The sequence below is a fragment of the Oryx dammah genome, unplaced genomic scaffold, assembly GCF_014754425.2.
Source record: "Oryx dammah isolate SB20612 unplaced genomic scaffold, SCBI_Odam_1.1 HiC_scaffold_25, whole genome shotgun sequence".
NCBI lineage: Eukaryota > Metazoa > Chordata > Mammalia > Artiodactyla > Bovidae > Oryx > Oryx dammah.
In genome coordinates this window covers 13,799,823-13,826,529 of record NW_024070209.1, presented here as the reverse complement: position 1 = coordinate 13,826,529, position 26,707 = coordinate 13,799,823, and the positions used below count along the sequence as shown (strand labels likewise).

At 44.4% G+C, this 26,707-nt stretch overlaps 1 protein-coding gene across 2 annotated transcripts in view; it reads right to left on the bottom strand.

Moving 5' to 3' along the window:
* The window catches only part of TGFA (transforming growth factor alpha), a 111,728-nt gene that overhangs the window by 18,669 nt on the left and 66,352 nt on the right, over positions 1-26,707 (bottom strand). The window lies entirely within an intron of this gene.

The window sequence follows — 26,707 nt, the reverse complement described above, 5'->3', positions numbered from 1 at the left end:
GTAACAGAGTCAGGTCCACTCGGAGCTCTGTGACTCTCAGGAGCTTGGGGCATCATTAGACCTCTCAGGCTGCTCAGAAGCACTGTAAGGAACCACACGTCACCTACTGACCAGCCCAAAGGGATTTATTAGACTCCAATAGCCCTGTTTTGTCCAAATAACCCTTCAGACACAGTAGGTAGCTATTTCAAGATGGCATGACAGATGTTTTTGTTGCATCTTTCAAACGGTTCTCTTATATGGGCATTTAGGGAGTAGCTCATTCTATTTTTTTGGGGGGGGGCGGAATATATGTGCATGGAGCTCTTGTGTTTTTGAGTGAATTAAACTCCAATTTCATATTGTAAGATTTTCAACCATCATGAAATAGTAAACTCATGTTACTATCTATCTATGACTTGCTTCTAGAAGTATCACAATTGTGGAAAACTCATAATTCTCATGGGAAAAACAGAGCCTAAAGAGCACAGCTTTGATGCTTTCAAATTATGGTGCTGAAGGAGACTCTTGAGAATCTCTTGGACTACAAGGAGAATAAACCAGTCAATCCTAAAGAAAATGAACCCTGAATATTCATGGGAAGGACTGATGCTGAAGCTCCAATACCTTGGCCACCTGATATTTAGAGCTGATTCAATGGAAAAGAGCCTGATGCTGGGAAAGATGAAAGGAAAAAGGAGAATGGGGAGGCAGAAGATGCGATGGTTAGATAGCATCACCAACACAATGGACATGAAATTGAGCAAACTCCAGGAGATAGTGAAGGACAGGTACACCTGGCGTGCTGCAGTCCATGGGGTCACAAAGAGTTGGACATGACTTAGCAACTGAACAACTACAACAAAAAAAACAGCAGAATCCTTGATGCAGAGGCCTTAGAGGTCATGACGTTGGGCTGAGGAGGCAGAAAGACATGGATTAGGGTCCTGCCTCTGCTGCCTGGATGCTGTTCTGAGCTTCCACCTCTGTGAGACGGCGAGTCCTCTGCCTCGTGGTGGCTCTGAGGTTGAGCGAGGCCAAATGTATTAAGTACTATGCTCACTGTTAGCTCTTCTGTTATCAGCACCCACAATCCCATGATGCTAATGAATCCCCACATGTGACCAGACCACTCTAATATATAATCTCCTCCTCTCCCCATAAGTTCAGTTCAATTCAGTTCAGTTCAGTTCAGTCGTTCAGTGGTGTCCGACTCTTTGTGACCCCATGAATTGCAGCACGCCAGGCCTCCTTGTCCATCACCAACTCCCGGAGTTCACTCAAACTCACGTCCATCGAGTTAGTGATGCCATCCAGCCATCTCATCCTCGGTCGTCCCCTTTACCTCCTGCCCCCAATCCCTCCCAGCATCAGAGTCTTTTCCAATGAGTCAACTCTTCGCATGAGGTGGCCAAAGTACTGGAGCTTCAGCTTTAGCATCATTCCTTCCAAAGAAATCCCAGGGCTGATCTCCTTCAGAATGGACTGGTTGGATCTCCTTGCAATCCAAGGGACTCTCAAGAGTCTTCTCCAACACCACAGTTCAAACGCATCAATTCTTCGGTGCTCAGTCTTCTTCACAGTCCAACTCTCACATCCATACATGACCACAGGAAAAAACATAGCCTTGACTAGACGGACCTTTGTTGGCAAAGTAATGTCTCTGCTTTTGAATATGCTATCTAGGTTGGTCATAACTTTCCTTCCAAGGAGTAAGTGTCTTTTAATTTCATGGCTGCAGTCACCATCTGCAGTGATTTTGGAGCCCAAGAAAATAAAGTCTGACACTGTTTCCACTGTTTCCCCATCTATTTGCCATGAAGTGATGGGACCAGATGCCACGATCTTCATTTTCTGAATGTTGAGCTTTAAGCCAACTTTTTCACTCTCCTCTTTCACTTTCATCAAGAGGCTTTTTAGTTCCTCTTCACTTTCTACCATAAGGGTGGTGTCATCTGCATATCCGAGGTTATTGATATTTCTCCTGGCAATCTTGATAAGTTCACTGCAGTGCAACTAAAAGTCCAGGGGTGCCTTTCAGTCACTGAAGATAGTGACTTTCACATGTGAAGACCAGCAGAGAAGCCCAAAGCCAGGTGAAGGGGGCAACCCAGGACAGGTGGCCAGCCCTGCTCCTGCCTGCAGCACATTCCTGCCCAGCAGTCACCTCCAGGAGATGGGGGCTGATTACAGTCACCTGCGAGTCCTGGTCCCAAGTGGTTCATGAGTGGCTTGGTCACTTGCTGACAGCAGACACTGGGATGATAAGTCGAGGCTGAAAGGGTCTGCTGTAGGGCACATAACCAGCATTTCTGTGCTCACTAAACTCGTCAAGGGGCAAATATGGAGAGATGAAGGGACTGGAGACCAGTGGATCTAATTTGATTAGATGTCGAAAAAGGCTTTTGATAAGCTCTACAAAAGGCCTTTTAGACAACCGCCTCCAAGTGGCTATTGCAACTCCCTTGTCAGGGCTCACAGCCAGGCTCCTTCACGTGTGATCTGTGAGCCAACAGCTTCACATCCCTGCAGCTTGTCAGAAAGCCAAGTTCCTGGGCCCCACCCTAGACTAAGGGATTAGGATCCTAGGGGTGGGGCCTAGGAATTTGTGTGACAAGCTGCCCAGCCCAAGTGATTTTTTTTTTTTAAGTCAGGTTTATTGAGACAGAATTGACATACAGTACCTTTTGCCCTCCAGGTGATTCTGATGGGCACTCATGGAACGAAGCTAGTATCACAGGAAACAACAGAGAGACAAGAGGCCTCTCAGAAGAGTAAAACAACAGGGTTCCTGAAAGGGACCCTTGTTGGAGCCGATTATCTTCCAGCTCTCCAAGCTCCCCTGTGATACTAAAGCCTAGAATCCGCTGACGGTCTTGGTGGTGAAGTGTCAGGTCAACAGAAACATATTAAAAGGAACACTGGAAATCTGTCTGTGGGAACACTACTCCCCAGAGCTGGTGGGGCAGGAGGAGACTCACTGTCACGATCTTGTTTAACTTCTATCTATGGATATTTTGCCTCATCTCATAAATGACTTGAGGCTTTATAAAAATAGGTACCACAGAAAGGAGATGTAAGTGGGAAAGGTGTGTGTGTGTGTGTGAGGGGAAGAGAGAGAGAGATGGAGAGGGAGGGAGGGACTGTTGGGTGGGTGGGGGGAAGGAGAGAAGATACACAGAAAGGACAGAGGGAAGGAGAGACAGAGGTGGAGAGAGGGAGCAGAGGAGGGAAGTGGGGGAAAGAGGAAGAAACAGAAAGAGACCGACAGAGACAGGCAGTGAGAATGGAAGGGCAGAGCAAAGGAACACAAGGGCAGGGGTCTAAACGAACCAAGAAGTCAGGCATCAAGTTACACATGAAGACACATCAGAGTCCTGAGCATGTGCTGATGTTCCACGCCTCCAGGCCATCTATGCAAGGATGCACACAGTCCATTAGATAGAAATGCACCCATTTTGCTGGAGAAGGAAATGGCACCCCACTCCAGTAATCTTGCCTGGAGAATCCCATGGATGGAGGAGCCTGGTAGGCTACAGTCCATGGGATCTCGAAGAGTAGGACACGACTGAGTAACTTCACTTTCACTTCACTTTCATGCAATGGAGAAGGAAATGGCAACCCACTCCAGTACTCTTGCCTGGAGAATCCCGAGGACAGAGGAGCCTGTGGGCTGCCGGTTATGGGGTCGCACAGTTGGACGTGACTGAAGTGACTTAGCAGCAGCAGCAGCAGCAGCACCCATTTTGCATATGCAGGGCAGGCTCAGCTTTGCCCGAGTCTATGGTCGGAGGGCAACTTCTACAGCTGCTTTCGAAGGGGACTTCAAGTGTTATGGGGAACGACATCTTCCAGGAAGGCAGCGCAGACACTTGCCAATGTCACCATCTGCTGTTCAACAGCTAAGAGCCAAAGAGCCCAGGCGATGGGGAAACGCCCTGCCCTCGTCACAGTGATGAAGGCGAACACCTGCTGGTTTGCTCCCTGCAGTCAGAGAGCAGGATGAAGTAAGGAGTCTGATGCTTAGAAGGTAGCCTCCTGGTCTTCCACAATCCCACTGTCCTGACTCAACCCCCAGTGCTGAGGGGACCAAGAGATGCTAGGTGATGATCATGATCACTAAAATATTGTTTATTTTAAACCCCCTTTTTCCTGATTACAAAAGTGATACATCACTGTAGAAACCTTTTGTAAGTGCCAATGTAAAACATTTTTGAGAATAAAACTCATCCTTAGTCCACCATTTGGGAGAACTGGGCTTGCCTGGTGGCGTAGTTATTAAAGAATCTGCCTACAATGCAGAAGTCCCTGGTTTGATCCCTGGGTCGGGAAGATTCCCTGGAGAAGGAAATGACAATCCACTCCAGTATTCTTGCTTGGAGAATTCCATGGACAGAGGAGCCTGGTGGGCTACAGTCCCACATTGCCTGTGCGCATGCACGCACACACACACAAAGACATACTCATGAAAACTTTTTATTTCTATTCTGTCACATAAGCTTGACCTCATGTGCCATCCCAAACATTTCAAGAGTGAGCATTTAGCTCAAGGTCTACACTGGGTGCCATCCTGGTGCTTAACCGTGAGCAGCTCAGTGTGTGCAGTGAGGGTGGTTCCTGTTTCCCATCCAATGGCTCTGGGGGTGTGTGACCTGTGCTGGGGAAATGGATGGGGAGGAGGGGACCAGACATGGTCCGAGGCTGGGCCACCTCCTGGCCCTCTGCACTTGCAGCAACCTCAGGGGGAAGCCTGGCTAAGCCTCCTGGGCTGAGAAACCTAAAAGCCCTGCGCAGCATGCGAAGTTCCCTATAGGTCAGGGGGAGATTTTATTCCTGTTTTGGGGCTTTTATAGGTATTTGCCTCACATACCACTAGAATCTGCAGTGAAAACCCCAACACTGCCGCACGGTATGCTCACAGACAAGACCTGTCCTACCGATGCTAACACAAGCTCCAGGGATGCTCTGGAGAAAAGGGGCTCTGGGCATGGCTGGGAGGGGAGAAGATGGCTTCGCTTTCTGAGTGTGCCTTACATGCTGGTTGCTGGCCTTATAGCCAGGCAGGGTGGGCGGTCACATCAGGTGGAAGATTTGCTGGTAACTGACATAACTATGAGGGGCTTCCCTGGTAGCTCAGTTGGTAAAGAATCTGCCTGCAATGCAGGAGACCCCGGTTTGATTTCTGGGTCAGGAAGATCCCCTGGAGAAGGGATAGGTTACCCACTCCAGTATTCTTGGGCTTCCCTTGTGGCTCAGCTGGTAAAGAATCCACCTGCAATGTGGGAGACCTGGGTTTGATCCCTGGGTTGGGAAGATCCCCTGGAGAAGGGAACGGCTATCTGCTCCAGTATTCTGGCCTGGAGAATTCCATGGCCCATGGGGTCACAAAGAGTCGGACACGACTGAGCAGCTTTCATTTACATACATAACTATGAGGATACAAGGAAACACCCCGACTCCCAGCATCTTCCCAGAGAAAGAGTCTTCCCGCCTGCCTCTGTCTCTCTGTTTCCCTTCCCCTCTTCTCTCTCCTTATTTTTGCTCTACCCTCCTCTACTTTCTCCCTCTTAGTTTTTCTTTCTCTTCTTTCTGGAAACTCAAGGAAATATCAAAGTGAAGGAAGGAAAGGGCTAGACACTTAAAACAGAAAAACCCACCTCACTTGGAAAAGAAAGGTGAGGCCAACAGAAACTCCAAGGAGGCCCTGGGGGGTCCAGGCAGGGAGGAGTGAGTAGGCTGCCCCTCCCTCAGGCTCCAGACCCTGTCCTCCTCTCCTCCAGCCACTGGGTCTGATGCGCACGTGGGCGGACTGGAAAATCAAATGCTCTGGTTTGCGGAACAGACCTCATACCAAGCACATCTGCAGTTGGAGTTTTGAAGCCCTTCAGTTCCTGTTGCTCTGAAATTTATGAGAGGCCTCCCCAGCTTGTTAACCAAAGCCATATCTCGCAGACACCACTGTTCTCTCATGAAGCTATGAAAGCTTTGCCTAGAGACCACAGACCCACTAATAGAGCCTGGAACCCCTGCCCCACTCACAGGAAGAAAGTCTGGAATAGCAATCTAGGGGGTGTGGAAACCACAGATTCAACTCAAGCAGGGGTCTCTGCAGTCAGAAGGGTCGGAGGCAGCCGTCTGAACACTGCCTTCTAACACCCCTGCTCCCCCAGGGGTGTGGGGGAGGGCGTCCACACCACTGAGGACAATCACCCCCTTGAAAAGCAGCCCTAATTGGACTTTCTGCAGGGCTGGTCCCTCAGAGCCGACTCCTCAACTCTCTTCTCCAGACATCAGCAGTTGCAAACACGTTTGCCTGTTGTGAAGCTTACATCATTTATGGCCATTTCATTACTTCCTCAAATATGACTAACTTTCTGACAGTTTAAGAATGACACCTGTTTTTTTAGTAGGAACTTTCAAACAGGTTTTTCACTGGGGGTTCAGTATTTTCTCTTCAGACACTAAAGTGTCTAAAGCCAACTAATCCTTCTGGAATGTCTAGGAGAAAAGGCAACAGATGAATTTTATGAAGATGGGAGCTGGTCAGCAGCCCCTGTGAAGTTAGGGGAGCGGATGGAGCTGACTGCATCTGAGCTCAGCTAGCTGGTGCTCCCAGGGCCAAGGCCAGAGGCACAAACTCCTCTGGGCTCGGTTCTGGGGTGGAGAAGGCTCACTTTAGGCTCCCAGTGAGCCCAATTTACAGGGATGGAACTCCAGGCTTACATGAGCCAACCCATGAACCTGCAGAATTAGGCAGCGTGTGAGGGGAAGGCTGGTACAGAGGCTTACACCTGGGCGGCAGAAGTGCTAAGCCAGGGCTTAGAGAAAGGGGTGGTGCAGGGCACAGGCACCTCCCCAGATAGAGGCTGGTGAGCAGGGACCCTGGTTCCCCTGGGCATTAGGGGAGTGAGAAAAAACTATCACAAATTTTAGAAGTGATCCTGACGAGGAAGAGCACTGTCAGCCCCGAGTGTGCTAACGCTTCTGACCTTTACCACAGAGAGGAAGGCAATCAATGAGGGCATTTCCTGTGCCAGTGTGAGGGGCAGATGACCAGGGCGTGGCTTCAAGTGAACAGTGGGAGTCAGCAGAGTACAGGAGAGTAATCTCAGTTACATTCACAGGAGTAGGAAGATACATCTCATTCCTAAGGGCTACTAGTCAATCGAGGGGAGCTCCATTCTGCTGAATTTGGGATGTGTGGGGTGGTGGTGTGATATAATCACTCAACTAATTCACAAACCAAGGGCAGCGAACACTTTAAAAAGGTCAGATGTAAAGCAATCTGAAAGTAGTTTGGGTTCACAGGACCATCTTTTAAGGGGGGATGATCCTTAGTTACTGTTAAGCAATGAGAGGAAAGTAACTCTAAGAAGCTCTGCCATCTCCTGCCATCCCACTGATGTCACTGTTTTTTCACTACCACCCCTACCCTAAGACTCTCAAAGATAGTATACTTTTCCGATTACATAATCCCCGAATACAGATTTACTCAGTTTTAACCAGTTTTTTTCCAACACTGGCTAATTTTGAACCTAGTTGATCTTCACCTTCCCCTGGTCTTAACCTGACTTTTAGACCCTGCCCACTGCTCCACCCCCACTTAAGAGCATGGAGACCAGGTTATCTCCTTAGACCTCAAACCACCTGTGGAGTCAACATCACTATTCTCTATTTTTCAGATGAGGAAACAGAACTAAAGCTTAGGTAACCTTGCCAATGCAGCTAGAAAGTACTAGAAATCTCAGTTCTCTTTGATTTTAAGAGAGTAAAGGGCTATAGAAGATTAGAACACTATTCAGTCCAGGAAGACAGATGCTGAGAAGGCACATAATCAAACTCAATCAGACTCTGCAAGTCACGTGGCTGTGAGGAAGGGGAATACTTAGCTTCTTAGGCAGTTAGGAAACTAGATGACTTTCTAGTAATCAGAAAGGGGCACTTTTACGAGAAGCAAGAGGAAGTATTACTTTATCTGGGGGAGGAGTGGGGGATGGTACATGTGAAACTTATTATTCCCATGAGGGAGCAGTGACTGCAAAACATAGATGAAACAGAGATTTCTGTCCACAGATGATGGTTAATTGAGGAGTAGTTGCAAAGAGGGTGGGGGCTGGCCCACAGGATAGTACCAAGGGCTTCACAAAGCCTGCCCTGCCCAGAGCCCAACCTCTGGGCTACGTGATGCTCATGTCCAAGAAATCGGGAGCTTCTGGCTCAGAGCAGGGCTAAACTGGACTCTGCTTTTGCAGCTTTAAACAAGATGCTGGGTGGGGGTGGGAGGGGAACCTAAGGGAGCATCTGAGCTAATTTAATCCCCTCTGAGCACGTCTCTCTTTAGGATTAGACTCAAGGGGAATCAGATGTGATGGAACCAAATTTAAAGAGAGGTATCGGTGAAGAAACAGACAACACAGACAACATATTTCCTACAAAGATATTGGCTTTAAATAACACAACACCTGTGTGCATGTGATGGTGGGGTAGGGGAGAGGAGAGACAGAAAAGAAAACAGATACATATTCAGACAGAAAACCACTCACTGGTGGTATTTGACACCAATGGGGTTCATTCTGCTTGTGGTAATTTCCAAGGCAAAGGCAGAATTTGCATTACTTTTGGTACCTTTTTCTAATTCAACAGAAGAGAATCAGATAACATGAATATAAAAACAATTTGACAGGTTCATGTCCCATCTAAGGCAGGGCTCCCCAACCTCCAGCATCTAACCTCAGCTCATCTAATGAGCTGGTATAATAATAATAGAGATAAACAATAAATGTAACACCTTGAATCATCCCCAAACCACTCCCCTGCCCCCTGCACCCCCCCCCTCCCCCAACCAATCCCAGTCTGTGGAAAAGCTGTCTTCCACAAAACTGGTCCCCGGTGCCAAAAAGGTTGGGGACCACTGATCTAAAGTACCTGGGTTTATGATGTAAAATGATTCCAAAAAAGGGACATGCAGATGAAAAAGATTTTTGACCACTGTACTTACATAAAATATAAAGAGATGAGGTCCAGTGTATATGAGGTTGGTTGCCTTAGGAGAGAAGCCCAGATAATGTATTTATAAGAGTCAAGAGAAAGGTAGCATATAATTGAATGGGTGCTGGCAAATTGGTAGAGTTGTAAGAGTCTGGAGGAGTTCTCTTCTGATGGCTTAACTTTTCTGAGTGAAATAGGAAGCAAGTTCATCTAATGTTTCCCAGTAAGTTTGGTGTTTGCAGCAATTTTTTTTTGACCAATACTCTCCTTAAAATTAAAGCACCATTCCATTCCTAAAAAACAAAGTACCTGGGCTTAAATTTTTTAACCCAATATGGGTTTTCTGAAGTTGGACTGTGGTGATGCTAATAATGATGATTACTGTTATTATTAATAATAGTAGTAGTAGTTGTCCCTCGGACAGCAAAGAAATCAAACTAGTCAATCCTAAAGGAAATCAACCCTGAATATTCATTGGAAGGACTGATGCTGAAGCTGAAGCTCTAACACTTTGGCCACCTGATGTGACGAGCCAACTCACCGGAAAAGACCCTGATGCTGGGAAAGATTGAAGGCAGGAGAAGGAGACAACAGAGGATGAGATGGTCGGGTGGCATCACCGACTCGATGGACATGAGTTTGAGCAAGCTTCAGGAGATAGTGAAGGACAGGGAAGCCTGGTGTGCTGCAGTCCATGGGGCTGCAGAGTTAGACACGACTGAGTGACTGAACAATACCAGTAACACACTGTCTACCAAATGCAAGCACAATATCCAGCATTTTATACAGAGAATTCTGTTTAATCTCCACCAAAGTCCTATGAGGTGCTCCTTACTACTCCAGCCTACAGATGAGGAAAGTAAAGCCAAGGGAAGTTTAAGGATGTTCAATGTTGCTAAGTTAGCAAATGGTAGAGCTAAAATCAGAACTCCTGGGTTGGCAGAATCTAAAGCTCCTGAGGGTGTGTCACTTCAGAGAGGGTGTGTGTGTGAGAGAGAGAGAGAGAAAGGGAGAAGAAAGAGGGAGAGACAGAGAGAAGGGGTTGGGGAGAGGGAGAAAGAGCCAAAGAGTGAGGTGAGGGTTAAATCCTCAAGGGCACCTTCTGCAGTTAAGACAACTCTTTGATTTGAAGAGTAAACTAATCAGGAATTACCATGAATTTCTCGGGGCTATTTTAGAATTAAAAGAGCTAAAAGTCCCAAGGCAAAATGGTTTTAATTAGCAAAGAGGCTTTAGGAATCTAAAATAAAATTTCAGTGACATCATGTGAAGTGTGGGCTACTCATCTAAAGATGCGCAGCATTATGAATTTCCACTTGGCCTCTACGTGTGTCCAGCTTCGACCAGTGATACCATCTCCTCCCCTAAAGTTCATGGGGAAGGGAGAGAGAGGCATGCGTGAGATGCCCCCAAGTAGCCCCCAAACTGCATTTTAAGTCCATGAGTTGGAAAAAGAAAGGAAATACACAGGACATGGAAGACCCCATCCCCAATCAGCATTTCTCTCTCCTCCAGACCCTGTTCTCCAGCCCCTTGATTGTTTCTTCTCTACCTTGGCCTTCATGAATTAAAGCAAAAAACCAAACCAAGAAAATTGCCAGTCCTGACTTTGCTTTGAAGACTGAAAGTCAAACCTCCCATCTCTGTTACAATTTAATAATTTGATTTCAAAGAGATCATTTCTTTCTTCTAAATCTTCAAACCAGAAAGCCCCTTGTTCTAATTACATCCTCTTGGGTGTCAACCAGCATTTTGAAAAGATTTCATTTCAAACTTCCGTTTACAAAGTAAACAACGATATCCACCTTTGGCTCTCATCAGCCAGCTCTGAATCCAGATGTGAACGGCTCTGGGAACCACAGCTGAGCCCTGCTAGACGGGGAATTCTCTTTTGACTTTGTTGAAGGAGCAGCCCCGTTGGAGCCTGGGGCTACCTGGGTTTGCAATCTCTGTGTGTTTCTGTTCTCCTCTTTATTAATATCAAAATTGTTAGGTGAAGAGGTTGGCAGGAAACCCTCAATTCCCCCTTAGGAAAAAATGCTTCCTCTTGTTGAGTCTTTGAACCATAATCCCTTCAAACCCTCCACATAGAGTATATGTAAGCACTATTGGGATGACTGTTTTTCTAGAACATTCTATGCCCTCAGAACTTTTGACAGATGCCTTTTTCTTTTACAGTCTGCAGATGCAGTCTGGGTAGATGGACGACACTCCTCATTGTAAAGTGAGGAAATAGAGGTATCCAGAGATAAATTTAAGGCAAAGCTCAACAGCTTTAAAAACACAGATGTGATTTTCATGGCTGGGATTTTGTCCCATGACAAATACATTACTTGTCCTTTTCAACCTGGATGTTATATTGATGGTTTTTGGTTGCCCTTAGATAAGAGTCCTTTAATCAAGATTATATTCCAGAAGGAAAACCATGAGATGTTGAGAGAGTGGTGGGATGATGGGCAATCATTTTTTAAAAATAATTTTTCAAATTTTACAAAGTGAACATTTAGAGTTTGAAACCAATACAGTATTATAAAGTAAAATAAAAAAATATTTTAAAAATAAATAAATTAAATAAAATGAACACTTAAAAAATAATTAAAAAAATAAACTGCACAATGTTAAAAAGGTAAAGTTTAAACAATTTTTATATAGAAGACCAACCTTTAGAAATTTAGATTTGAATCTGCATAGCATAAGTCATGTTACTGCCTTGTGTTTTATCATTATAAAGAAAAAGGAGGAGGGAGACACAAAATAAATGTTTAGAGAAGACAGATGATGCTCAGATGAAAGACATTTAATAAAAGTTGACCTTGGGCTTGGCCTCTTAGGCACGTAAACTTCACATGCTTCCACTGTCTACTCCACTTCCAACTCCTACACTCATGTCTTTTTTTTTTTTTTTAATTGAAAGAGGACAGTAAGGAAACCATTCTGTGGAGGCAGGGAATGAGAAGGAAAAAATCTGCGGCAGAAACTCCCATGAGTTCCTCCAAACCTGTGTTACTTTCCTTCCTAGACACATAGACTACACTTCTCAGACTCCCTTGCAGTAAGTGTGCCCACATTATGGCCAGTGGATGTGAGCAGAGGTTATATGCACCACTTTGGTCCATAGAAGCAGGGAGATCTCCCTTTTTCTTTTTCCAGCTGCTGGTAGATGTCCTTCCAGGGGCACAGAGCCTGGGTCGATAACTGCAAGGGAATAAGTTTGAAGGGCCAGGAACACCTGCACAGACTTTGAAATAAGCAGGAAGTAAACAGCCTGGAGAATCCCAAGGATGGAGGAGCCTGGTGGGCTGCCGTCTATGGGGTTGCACAGAGTCGGTCACGACTGAAGCGACTTAGCAGCAGTAGCAAACAGTATTCAGGGCTTGTCTGTTGCAGCAGGGAGTGTAACTCAAGTGCTAAGCCTGAAGTGTTTGGGGGTTAGTTAGTGAATTTCTGATGAGGGAAAGATCCTCTTAATAAATCACTTCCTTTTCTCCTTTTTTCCCATAGTCCTTTCTGGGAACCTCATCCAAATACCAACATATCTTACACTTAGAATCTAAGTCCACCTCACTCTTATTAGAAGCCTCCAGTTTGAACCCTTTGCTCCACACCTTAAGGTATGTTCTATCCCCTCTCCAACCTACAAGGGTCAGATCAATGCTTACACCCCTTTGCAGGGTTGGTAATAGTCTTTTTTTTTTTTTTTGGTAATAGTGTTTCAGGGACCTGTCCTTGCAGAATGTTTATGAGACCAGCATTTGTAACTGAGCAAAGGCTACTTCTTCAAGTGGAAGTCCGAGAACACGACAAAATATAAAGCACTGCTGCCACAATTTTACAGCAGGCAAGGTCCAGCTGTTTTGACTGAAATGACACAAATGATATGTGTCATTACTAGGCTATCAAATCTTTCTGAACAAAAAAATCACCAAGGCAGGATAGCATCGTGTCTACCACATCTTCAGTCCTCCTGATACAGAAGGTGGTACCCTACAATTTCTCCAAATTGCTACATCTTGTATCTCACCAGTCATAAAATCTTAAATCACCAGAAAAAAAAAACATGACCATCTACATCAAAGTATCTCGATAATATCAATATCACTGGGGCCTTTCCACACAGCCTTTAGTTTTACTGGTAGTGTGTTATTATAAAACAACTTTTATAACAGTGCCAGAAAGAGCTTTATAATTTGTTATTTAAAAAGTAAAACATGTTCATTGTAGAAATTTTAGAAAATCTAAAAGTGCTAAGAAAATGAATTGCCATTGCTGAGAAATAACCACTACTTTCTAAAATATTTTACAAATGCTTATTTTTTCTAGTAGTTTTCTTTTTTCTGTTGTTGCTGTTCTTTTCAGAGAAGGCAATGGCACCCCACTCCAGTACTCTCGCCTGGAAAATCCCATGGACGGAGGAGCCTGGTAGGCTGCAGTCCATGGGGTCGCTATGAGTTGGACACGACTGAGCGACTTCACTTTCACTTTTCACTTTCATGCATTGGAGAAGGAGATGGCAACCCACTCCAGTGTTCTTGCCTGGAGAATCCCAGGGACGGGGGAGCCTGATGTGCTGCCGTCTATGGGGTCGCACAGAGTCAGACATGACTGAAGCGACTTAGCAGCAGCAGCAGCAGCTATCCTTTTGCATCAAGAACTATGTTTCTTTGACTTTTCTCTTTTAATGATCTAGAATATACATATTCTCTTTTAATCTATTGGTGGTCATCTTTAAATTTAAAATATTTATTTTCCCTAATTATCCAGATTAAGAATGAAACTAGACATTCTTTTAGATAAGAAATGTAGTATACTTTTCCTTCCCGCTTTGTCTTGCCCCTAGTTACTACAGTCTGATTTCATGTCCCTTTTAATTATTGCCATATGTAACTTTAAGAATTAATTTTGACATCTGTAGTAGGGTAACTAAATCAACAACCATTACTTGGACACACACCATCACTGCTTTTTCTACACCACATCATCCTCGTTTGGGGGCTTTTAATCCTGATACACATGCTATCTAGCTGTAGAGGATATCTGAACGTTTTGCAGGAAGAGCCTGTGAGGGTATGTCTACATCATGAAATATTATGTGTCAGAGAACATCTTTCTGTTTACTCACCCATGTTTATGGCTTTGTATGTGAATGACACTTGGGTCACAATCTGTAGACCCTGTGAGGCCACCTACCACTGACTTGTGGCTTGTAGTTGACGAGGGGCCTTGAAGCTGGCTTCATTGTAGTATTCTTTCTAACAAACCTGTTTTTTGTTTTCACCTGGATGCTTATGAGATTTTTTTCCTTTGTAACAAAAACTTGTCAAGTTACATTGAATGCTCTCATTCTTAAGAACACATCTTTTTCAGCTTGAGTGAGTGAAAGTTGCTCAGTCGTGTCCAACTCTTTGCGACCCCATGGACTATACAGTCCATGGAATTCTCCAGGCCAGAATACTGGAGTGGGTAGCCTTTTCCTTCTCCAGGGGATCTTCCCAACCCAGGGATCAAACCCAGGTCTCCCGATTGCAGGAGGATTCTTTACCAGCTGAGCCACAAGGGAAGCCCAAGAATACTGGAGTGGGTAGCCTATCCCTTCTCCAGGGGATCCTTCCAACCCAGGAATCAAACCGGGGTCTCCTGAATTGCAAGCGGATTCTTTACCAACTAAGCTATGAGGGGAAAAGTTCTCTTTAATCAATTCATCCACGACTGTGTCAACCTTAGTTTGCTCTTTTCTTTCTTCATTTGGAAACATTATTATCTGTATATTGGATCACTTAGTTCTGTTTTTCACATTTCTCTCCTCAGTAATTTTATCTTTGTGTCCCTGAGCCCCTAGTGCTATTTCTCAGGTCATTAAAAAAAAAAAAATCCACTGATTTGATTTATAGTCATATCCAACCTGTTGTTCATTGGTCCACTGTGGATTCAAAATTGGTTGCCATGTTTTTTCATCTCCTTGCAGTTCTGTGTGTGTGTGTGTGGTTTGTTTTTTTTTTTTTCTAATAGCTCCCTGCTGTGGTTTCATAGATGCAATGTCAGCTGCAGTCTCAAAGACACAAATTAGAGGTAATTCAACATCTTCTCCATGATAAAGAATCTCCTGCAGGTTCGATCCCTGGGTCGGGAAGATTCCCTGGAAAAGGGAAAGGCAACCCACTCCAGTATTCCTGCCTGGAGAATCCCATGGACAGAGGATCCTGGCAGGCTACAGTCCACAGGGTAACAGAGTCAGACACGACTGAAGTGACTTAGCGTAGCCCTAGCATAGAGACACTTACTGAAATTCCTCAAGAATATTCTTCTCATATAATAAATCTTTTCACATGGCCAGTAAAGTTTTGCATCATCATCTTTACAGACAAAGACCTACCTTGTAGAGTATGATGGAGAGTTAAGATAGGTTCCATCAGAGACTGCATGGCCCTGTTCAACACTTTGGGCCCAGATAAAGATAGAAAGGGCCAAGTTTAAGTACTGGTATTAAATATCTGAGGAATCTGTTCAGTAGGAGGCAGAGCAAGTACAGCAGAGGGTTTTATCTTTGCGCCAGAAGTTTTTCTTCTCTTGGTTGCTAGGCACCCATGCCATGGCAAGAGTAAGAGCTGACCAAGCTCATCAGAGAGGCCCTGACTAGTGTCCTTTCTTGAGGTTTAGAGAGGATCCAGACAGACTGACCTCCCCTCACCCCACTGCCACATGGCCAGCTCTCACCCACATACCCGGGTCTTCCAAGGTGCTGATTCTGCTCCTGTTAATCCCCTCACCTCCTGGAGCGGGGGAGGTGCTGCTCTGGGGCAGGAGGGATCCCATCTGTACATTCACTGGCAGAAAATTTTCAGAGCTTCTAGTACTGCTGAAAGTTTAGAAATAATTTCATGTTCCATTGATCACTCATTTCAATGAGCATCCAAGGGCAGATGGAGGAAGAAGGAATGAAAGTGGTATGCTCAAGTCTCCCTTCCTGTAGGAAATGACATTTCCTACATTATGTGCACACAGGGTGACCAGTGTAACACTGCCTCACCACCCCCATCAACTACTTAAGTTTTTCCAGGAAGCTATTTTTACCATGAGTGCATTCTCAGTTCTCCCTATGGAATCCCCAGTCAAGTGTCAGCGAGTACTTTCCACAGGCTCAGAGCAGATTGGTTTCCCCCTGGTAGATGTCTGAACCAGCCAGTACCCCCAGAACTGTATCTTCACTCCTCTCTCCAAGGTCTGCTGGGATTCCCAAAGAGAAAAACTCAGTCCTGCTTCTTCCAAGATCTAAAGCCTTTGTCTCATAAAAAGTTGAGAATTCCTGGTTTAAACCCCACAGTTCAGTTCATTCGCTCAGTCATGTCTGACTCTTTGCAACCCCATGGACTGCAGCACGCCAGGCTTCCCTGTCCATCACCAACTCCCGGAGCTTGCTCAAACTCATGCCCATTAGGCTGGTGATGCCACCCAACCATCTCATCCTCTGTCTTCCCCTTCTCCTCCTGCCTTCAATCTTTTCCAGCATCAGGGTCTTTTCCAATGAGTCAGTTCTTCACATCAGGGGGCCAAAGTATTGGAGCTTCAGCTTCAGCATCAGTCCTTCCAATGAATATTTAGGACTCATTTCCTTTAGGATTGACTGGCTTGATCTCCTTGCAGTCCAACGGACTCTCAAGAGTCTTCTCAACACCACAGACTAAGTGTAAACCAACCACATCAGAACTCTGTTCTTAAAAGGAGACATGTTAGGGGATTCTAGAAACACCAAGGTCATTTTACCTGTTAATAGTTTTTCTAAGCCACACTGGTTGAGAAACAAAGATTTTGATGAAACAGTTCTTTTCCACCAAAAGCAAAATAATAGAAATAAGGCTGTGTAAAGGGTCCCATGTTCCCAATTCTCCCCTAACCCAGAAATGAAATATTACAGAGATGGAGGTGCTCATATCTAAAGATATGGCTAGCCCAGAGCCCATCCCTCCATATGGCGTCCCTGAGGGGGGCATCCAGCTGTGCTTGACTCTTCTTATACACAGGTGCTCACTACCCTCTAAGGCAACTCCTTCTACTTGGGTCAGTTTATGCAACGAGGTTCTGCCTCAAACCAAGTTGACTTATGCCTCCCTGAAAACTCTCTGATTATCAGTTTGACTCTGTCCTTGGAAGCCACACAAAATATCTCCCTCTTCCAGAAAACAGTCCTTTCATGTATTTGCAGTCAGCTTCCAAATGTCTGAGACTCTGTGGTGATAAGTCCCAGCAAAGCTGGCCTTCAAGATGGGTCCCAGTGATCCCCAGCTCCTGGTATCCATGGCCTTGTGAATCTGCCTCCCATACTATGTCAGGGGTGGCCAATAGAATATGGATGGTATGTGACTTCAGAGGCTAGGTCACAAAAGGCACCGTAACTTCTGCCTTGCTTTCTCTCTGATATTTACCTTGGGGGAAGCTAGTTGCCAGGTCATTAGGACACTCAATGGAGAGGTCCACGTGGCAAGAAACTGAAGTCTTCACCCAAGAGTTATGTGAAGGAGCCATTATTCAGCCCCCAGTCAAGCTGCCAGATGACAGTTCAGCCCCAGTTGACATCTTGAAAGCATCCTCTGTAAGAGATCCTGAGCCAAAACCTCTCAGCTAAGCTGCTTCATAATTCCTGAGTCTCGGAATCTGTATGGGATAAATGTTTACTGATTAAGCTGCTAAACTTTGGGGTAATTTGTTACACAGCAATATATAACTAATCACTCCAATTCCTATAAATGTTCTTTAAGTGGGAAAGTCTGTAAACTTTTTACCTCAGGACAGATCCTGACTTTTTTTAGTGCCCTTCTTAAAACAGTCCTGCATGATAACAACAAAAACAACTATTACAAAAACCACTTTACCAGATGCTTTAGGTTTCCATGCATCATCTGAGTTAATTCTTACAAAAGCCCTGGGACATAGTTCTATGACTCTAACCATTTAGACTCAGCAGAGGCCACAGGCCTGGAAAAGGTCAGTTTTCATTCCAATCCCAAAGAAAGGCAATGCCACAGAATGTTCAAACTACTATACTGTTGCACTCATTTCACATGTAGCAAGGTAATGCTCAAAATCCTTCAAGTTAGGCTTCAACAGTACATGAAATGAGAACTTCCAGAAGTACAAACTGGATTTAGAAAAGATAGAGGAACCAGAGATCAAATTTCCAACAGCCAATGGATCGTAGAGAAACTAAGGGAATTCCAGAAAAACTTCCTCATTGACTACACTAAAGCCTCTGACTGTGTGGATCACAACAAACTGCAAAATTTTTCAAGAGATGAGAATACCCAGACCACCTTACCCTGCCTCCTGTGAAACTTGTATGCAAGTCAAGAAGCAACAATTAGAACTGGACATGGAACAATGGACTGGTTTAAAATTGGCAAAGGAGTACATCAAGGCTGTATACTGTCACCTGCTTATTTAACTTATACGCAGAGTACATCATGCGAAATGCTGGGCTGGATGAATTATAATCTGGAATCAAGATTTCCAGAAAAAATATCAATAACCTCAGATATGCAGATGATAGCACCCTAAAGGCAGAAACCAAAGAGGAACTAAGGAGCCTTTTGAGGAAAGTGAAAGAGAAAAGTGAAAAAGCTGCCTTAAAACTCAACATTCAGAAAACTAAGATCATGGCATCCAGTCCCACCACTTTATGACAAACAGATGGGGGGAATATGGAAACAGTGGCAGATTTTATTTTATTGGGCTCCAAAATCACTGTGAATGGTAACTGCAGCCATGAAATGAAAAGATGCTTGCTCCTTGGAAGAAAAGCTATGACAAACATAGACAGCGTATTAAAAAGCAGATACATCGCTTTGCCAACAAATGTTCGTATAGTGAAAGCTACGGTTTGACTATAGCCATGTATGGATGTGAGAGTTGGACCATAAAGAAGGCTGAGCACCAAAAAATTGATGCTTTTGAACTGTGGTGTTGGAGAAAATTCTTGAGAGTCCCTTGGACAGTGAGGAGATCAAACCAGTCAGTCCTAAAGGAAATCAACTCTGAATATTCACAGGAAGGACTGATGCTAAAGTTCCAATATTTTGGCCCCCTGATACAGAGCGGACTCATTGGAAAAGACTCTGATGCTGGAAAAGATTGAGGGTAAGAGAAGGGGGCGACAGAAAATGAGATGGTTGGATAGTATCACTGAATCAGTAGATATGAGTCTGAGCAAAATCCAGGAGATAGTGGAGGACAGGGAAGCCTGGTATGATGTAGTCCATGGGGTCACAAAGAGCTGGACATGACTTAGTGACTGAACAACAATGGTAACTACTTCTTAAAAGTCTACTACTTAAAAATTCCTACCAGGGATGGAATGATTTTTCTACAAGTTTCCTTAGTATGAAAGTGAAAGTGAAGTCGCTCAGTCGTGTCCGACTCTTTGTGACCCATGGACTATAGTCCACCAAGCTCCTCCATCCATGGGATTCTCCAGGCAAGAATACTGGAGGGGGTTGCCATTTCCTTCTATACTGAGGTGTAATTCATTTGTAACCCTGAACATAAATTCATTTACGGCACTAGGTGGTCTTTTACTAGGATCCTCTCTAAACTATTTCTTATTTGCGAAGTTTGTTTTATCTTCTCTAGTTTGAAGAGCTCTCTCCTTGACAGAAAAGAGGAAAACAGAATTACAGTCTGTAGTATTTTCTTGGTTCTGCACTAATCTCATTCCATCTGACCCAAGGAATGGATCTATTCCTTCCTTTTTTTACCTGTCTGCTCCCAAATAGAGCTTTAAAATCCCTTTTTTCATGTGGCCAACAGCCATGTGGGCAGGCCTCTATTCCTCACGTCTTTCAGTTTTCCTGACATTCTTGTAGTCACTGGCCAGCACCCAGGGTAACACCTGCCACCCAGGAGGCACCAATGTGCTCCTTCCCTCACAAAGTGCCTTTCAGTACTCTCTTTGTCATATCTCTTGGGACACGTCTTTCTTTTTATCTTCTCTGCACAACTTATTACAGAGCTCACCCTTGGCAGACACACTCAGGTCTTCTTTAAATGTTTATTCCTTGTCTTTCTCATGTACCCTCTGACTATGAACTCAGAATTATCACTAGCCTTCCAGCCTCCCCAGGCCACATTCCCCTTTAGAATCCTAGTCATTGGATCACTTTTGGTTTTTCTCTGAATTTTTGGAGACTCTGCTTTTCTGAGGCTGAACTATACCTAATGTTTCCTTCTTCCCTGTTGGAAACTTTGAATTGACACAGAGACACGCTAGCCTATTATGCTTTCTGGTCAAGGCTGCATTCAAAGAAGTAGGTGTTTCTGTCTTCTCCAGCTTCTGAGTAATCCAACAGGTATGCAAAGAATCTTTCGGGTGTTCCATTTGTGCCAAACTGAGATTTCCAGAAAATGCACCAATCTGACATTTGCTGTCAAACCACATTCTATTCCTATGACTACTTGGTAATCAGGATCTATGCAGTATTAATTATTTGGATAAACCATCTATCTGTAGAATTGATCCATGATGATATTACTCTTGATATTCCTTTAAAAAAAAACACAGATGAATCAAACATCCATGCCTCTGTTAAGCTTATGGTCAACAATTTAGGGCTGACTGACAAATATTTCTCCACTTTCAGGCAGCACCCAGACTTTCTTTTCCATGATGGGTTTATACAGGTTTATGGAAACAGCCAGGCACCTACCCTCCCTTATGGAATTTGCATCTTGAGAAGACACAGAGATAATGCAGGTAGAGTTCATGTAACACAACTGCAGTGTGTTGAACACAGTTCTGTCCTGAGATGCCTGGCTTCCTGGAGGCATCTATTTCCGAGTATGATTCTCTAGTCTTTGTGGGCTTAACAGCCTTCCAACAAGGTTGCATTTGTTTATGGTAGCCAGAACTGATCGCTGCAACCAAAAAACCCTAGTTGATATACTCCAGGACAAGGCATATTCTCCAATGACTTATTCCAATGATGTTTCTTCCACCCAGTCTCTAATGCCCACAGCATCTTGGAATCACCCATTCAATTCACTGGACTCATTCATCTATCTGTGTTTCAGAAACATTTCCCTAATGAGCCCAAATGACATAAACTGGATTAAAATGTGAAGTTTAATTTATTCACTGCCCCCAAAGCAAACTCTAAGATTATAGTTACCCAAGATTTTAGGTATTATTTATGTAGTGCTGTGTTCTGCATTATTCCTGTCCTTTGTTAAGCTTTCCCTTTCTAAACTGATAAATATAACTTCATGGGCTCCTTTAATGTGTTGAGAAATTTAAAAATAAATACAATATAACTGAGAACTGAGAATCAACTCAAAGGGCTTAGTTAGTTAGTTCAGTTGCTCAGTCGTGTCCTACTCTTTGCGACCCCATGAACTGCAGCACGCCAGGCCTCCCTGTCCATCACCAACTCCCAGAGTTCACTCAGACTCCTGTCCATCGAGTCAGTGATGCCATCCAGCCATCTCATCCTCGGTCATCCCCTTCTTCTCCTGCCCCCAAGCCCTCCCAGCATCAAAGTCTTTTCCAATGAGTCAACTCTTCACGTGAGGTGGCCAAAGTACTGGAGTTTCAGCTTTAGCATCATTCCTTCCAAAGAAATCCCAGGGCTGATCTCCTTCAGAATGGACTGGTTGGATCTCCTTGCAGTCCAAGGGACTCTCAAGAGTCTTCTCCAACACCACAGTTCAAAAGCATCAATTCTTCAGTGCTCAGCCTTCTTCACAGTCCAACTCTCACATCTATACATGACTACTGGAAAAACCATAGCATTGACTAGATGGACCTTAGTTGGCAAAGTAATGTATCTGCTTTTGAATATACTATCTAGGTTGCTCATAACTTTTCTTCCAAGGAGTAAAGGGGCTTAGTGCAGCTTAATTTTCAAACTATACCTGCCACCCTCTCCATAGCATCTGGCGTTATATTTTTATTTGAATCTTCATCTTTCTTACCCCAAAATTTCTGTTTAAGGACATACTGATTAGCTGGGGGCCTCTTTTCCCAAACACTTGCTTATTTCCCTGTTTATACATGCCACAGTCCATCTCTTGACAAATCTTTATGGGCTATGGTCATATATGGTCATATAGATGGCTGGATGGCATCACTGACTCGATGGACTTGAGTCTGAGTGAACTCCAGGAGTTGGAGAGGCACAGGGAGGCCTGGCGTGCTGCGATTGATGGGGTCGCAAAGAGTCGGACACGACTGAGCGACTGGACTGAACTGAACTGAACTGAGTGGTCATATATAAAGTCTATACAGGCAATGATCTCATTTTGGTGGTTGTGTTGGCCCTTCTCTATCATGTCTCAGATGGATAGTCAAGAAAGACCAGAGACCTACCAATTAGCTACACGAGGGTCAATACTGCACTCTTCAACAGGAAGTAACATTCCACATCTGTACCACCTTTCCTAGAATTGAGGACTCTCAGGGTCTTCTACTCTTCTAGGTGTCGAGGTGATGGTTGGTATTCAAAAGACAAAAACTCACATAAGTCTCCATCAACCTGTCCTGAATATATTTTTCCTCAGCTTCCAAGTCAAGAAGTCATTGCTTTCTACTGCCCACTGGAGTGCAGGTGTCCTGCATGCAGCCACTTGCAAGACCCTCTTTGTGAATGGGGAAGGTCTATGTTTCCTCTGGGCAACACAGCAGAAATGCCTTCTGTAGACCTAGACGGTGAAACCACGAACATCCTGATCTATTCCACAGTGGCCCTTATGGGAAGGAGGGCCTGGGAAACAAGGGCAGGACATTTTACCTCCCCTGATCCTGGTTTGGACAGCTCTAGGGAGTACTCCTCCCAGTGCACTATAAGCCACTTACATGGTCTCTCAAAGACAGCTGAGCAAAGCCCACCCAGATTCTTACAACTGTACCTCCTGCCCTTCTTTTTTCCCTTGCTGTGATAACTTTTGAAATTTCTAAAAGCAACATATGTTCAAGGCAGAAAACTTGAGAGAATATAAAAAGCACAAAGAAAGGAAAAAACCAAGTCACCTGTAAGCCCATCACTCATAAATAACCACCACTAGCCCATCACTCAGGGATAACCCGTATCAGCACTTTGGAGGATATCCTTTGTCTTCATTCTGTCCCCAACAGGAATAAAACAATGCTGTCATGAACATTTCTCCAACCCAGTAATATTTTATTTCAATCTTTAAACTTTTTATTTTGTATTGGGGAATAGCCAATTAACAATGTTGTGGTAGTTTCAGCTGAACAGTGAAGGGACTCAGCCATACACTTATCCATTATCCACTATCCCTGAAACCCTCCTCCTATCTAGGCTGGCACATAATATTGGGTAGAGTTCCATGTGCTATTCAATTGGTTCTTGTTGGTTATCCATTTTGAACATAGCAGTCCAACCCAGTAATATTATTGTAGAGGGTAATCTTTAATGGCTGAATTCTTTGACAAATTTTCTTTAACCAATCTCCTCTTGTTGGACATTCTGAGAGCTTCCTAGTAACTCAGTCTTGTAAATGATACAGAACTGAATATTCTTCTACATAGATCTTTGTTTATGCACACTTATGATTATTTTCCTGGGAGCAAAATTAGCATGACAAAGGAGTTCTCATTTCTAAGACTTGAGACATACTGTCAAGCTGCATTCCAGGACATTTGTAACAACTTAGGCTCCTTAAGAAGGCGATGAATATTTCTATTCCTTCCCAACACTGAATATTATTTTCCCTTTCCCTCTTTGTCAATTTCATGGGGGCATATTGGAATCTCTTATAAAAATTTGCATTTTCTTGATTACTGAGGATGCTGAATGTTTTTCTCATATGATTAGTAGCATTTGTATTTCAACTTTGGTGAATAAGCTGCTTTTATCTTTCATCCATTTTTGTGCTGATATGTTCTTTCCTGTTTATTTATAAAAGTTACTTAAAATAATAGGAATAATAACTCAGTATCCTGTTATATACACAGATTGCCAATAATCTGTGTTTTGTGTCTTCATCTTGTTAATACAGAAATAACCTCAGTATTGTGATTAGATGCCTTCCCTTTCTTAAGATTATAAAAATATCTACCTAAATTCATTGTCTATATTTAATTCTTTAAACAATCATTTATTTTATAGTGTGTACTTTATTATTTTCTAAACAATTTTCCCAATGCCATTTATTGAATAGTTCATAATTTCCCTATTGATCTGAAATGTTATCTTTATCATAGCTATACTTATTTTTTGGTCTTTCTGTTTAGTTCCACTGAAATTCCATTTCTATATCAGTACCAAATCACTTTACTTATTGTAACGGTGTAATATGGTTTAATATGTGATAGTACAAATTTACCACTCTCTGTTGCCCCCATGACTCATTTTTAAAAAACAGATATTTTCATCTGTTTATTTATTCCAGTTGAACTTTAGAATCATTGACAAGTTCTCTTCCTAAAATATCCAAATCTTTTAGAGACTGACATTAAAAATTAGAGATAACTGGCCCATTTAAATATGAAAATTTCCTGGTCACAAACATGCTGTGATTTTCCATTTATTCAAATCTCCTTCGTGCATCCTGCAATCAAGTTCCAAGGAACTCTGCACTCAACAACCATCGCTGGTGTGTAATGCCCTTGGCTTGGTGTGAACCATCCCTGATACGACCTGCAAAAGCCTCCAGCCTCACTGGCCTGCAGCAGCACTGTGCACAAGAGGCTGGAAGGATGCAACAAGGCTGGAAGGAGGGCAACACAAAACACTGAGTTGGCAGTCTGGGTCCCAGTGGTGACTAGGACACTCACTCGACTTTGGCCAAGTCACTCCCTTCCCTGTGTGCGTGCTAAGTCACTTCAGTTGTGTCCAACTCGGTGCAGCCCTATGGACTGTAGCCTGTCAGGCTCCTCTGTCCATGGCAAGAATACTGGAGTGGGCTGCCATGCCCTCCTCCAGGGGGTCTTTCTGACCTAGGATTGAAACCACATCTCTTGCATCTCCTGCATTGGCAGGCAAGTTCTTTACCACTAGCACCACTTGGGAGGCTCACGGCTCTCAGTTTATCACTCTGTAAAATTGATTTCCAAGGTTCCTTTCATATTAAAATTCTGATTCTATCAAAAGTGAGATGGTAGATGAGGGAGCCCTTTGAGGAGCATGGACTCTCATAGAAATGTCTGTTATTAATGGTAAGCTTAGGTGCTGAAGGAGTAACAAATAAAGAATGATTATCTTAAAATGCAGCTAGTTTAATCTGAGAAAGCTTGTTGGAGAAAAGTGAGCTTAAACACAGGATCTCCATAAGGGCACAGCAAATATGTGCAACCAGTCCCCCAGTGTGGGGCAGATGTGCAAAAGTGCAGAAGCAAGAGGTCAGGGAAGCAGGCGGGAGAGACAGAGTTGACTTGATCTGATGTGACCATCACTTCATGGCAAATAGATGGGGAAACAGTGGAAACAGTGGCTGACTTTATTTTTGGGGGCTCCAAAATCACTGCAGATGGTGATTGCAGCCCTGAAATTAAAAGACACTTGCTCCTTGGAAGGAAAGTTATGACCAACCTAGACAGAAGATGAAAAAACAGAGATATTACTTTGCCAACAAAGGTCCATCTAGTCAAGGCTATGGTTTTTCCAGTAGTCAGGTATGGATGTGAGAGTTGGACTATAAAGAAAGCTGAGTGCAGAAGAATTGATGCTTTTGAACTGTGGTATTGGAGAAACTCTTGAGAGTCCCTTGGACTGCAAGGAGATCCAACCAGGCCATCCTAAAGGAGATCAGTCCTGGGTGTTCATTGGAAGGACTGATGTTGAAGCTGAAACTCCAGTACTTTGGCCACCTCATGCAAAGAGTTGACTCATTGGAAAAGACCCTGATGCTGGGAAGGATTGGAGGCAGGAGAAGGGGACGACAGAGGATGAGATGGTTGGATGGCATCACCGACACAATGGACATAGGTTTGGGAGGACTCCGGGAGTTGGTGATGGACAGGGAGGCCTGGCGTGCTGCAGCTCATGGGGTCACAAAGAGCTGGACACGACTGAGTGACTGAACTGCACCGAACTGCTGTGACCAGAAAGTGGGAACCACAGTGGACTGAGTTTTCACACGTCTGTTACTTTTAGCTCAGTCTTGAGCAGCTGTTCGAAAGAACTCACCTACTCTACAGATAAGGCCTAGGCCAGAAATTCCAGTCCGTTCCTAAGATTTCCTTGGTCCAAAGATGGCCAAAACATCCAGGTAAATTAATTTAGGGCTCTTGGTCTTGAATCAGACCTTTCTAGGCACTGAGAGGGCATGGGGAACACAGAACAAGATGACCTTTTGTAGGAGACAGGACAGGGCCTGGAGACCGTTGGTGGGGTCCCCAGCACGGAGGCCAGGGCAGGAGCTGCCCATCTAGCCCACAGCTGGGCCCCAGAGCGAGGTGCAGACAGGCCATCCTGCAGAGCTCAGCTGGGGCCCCACAGCACCCTGCTTCACACTGCCTGCCTCCCCGGGCAGGTGAGCGTCTTCTCCCACCAGCTGCTGGGGAGGTGGGCGTTGGAATGCTGCTCCGAGGCACCCCGGCCTCACTCAACCTGGCGTGTCACACACCCATCCCTTAGCCTCAATCTCAGCCTGTTTCATTCCTCTTCCCACACAGTGTTTACCAAGATCTCTCCTCCCCACAGACGAAGCACGAGACCAGGGTTCCCGGGGCTGCGTGTTCCCACAGCCAGGCGGGCCGCCAGAGTGCAGACACAGGTCGCCACCCTGTCAACAGAGA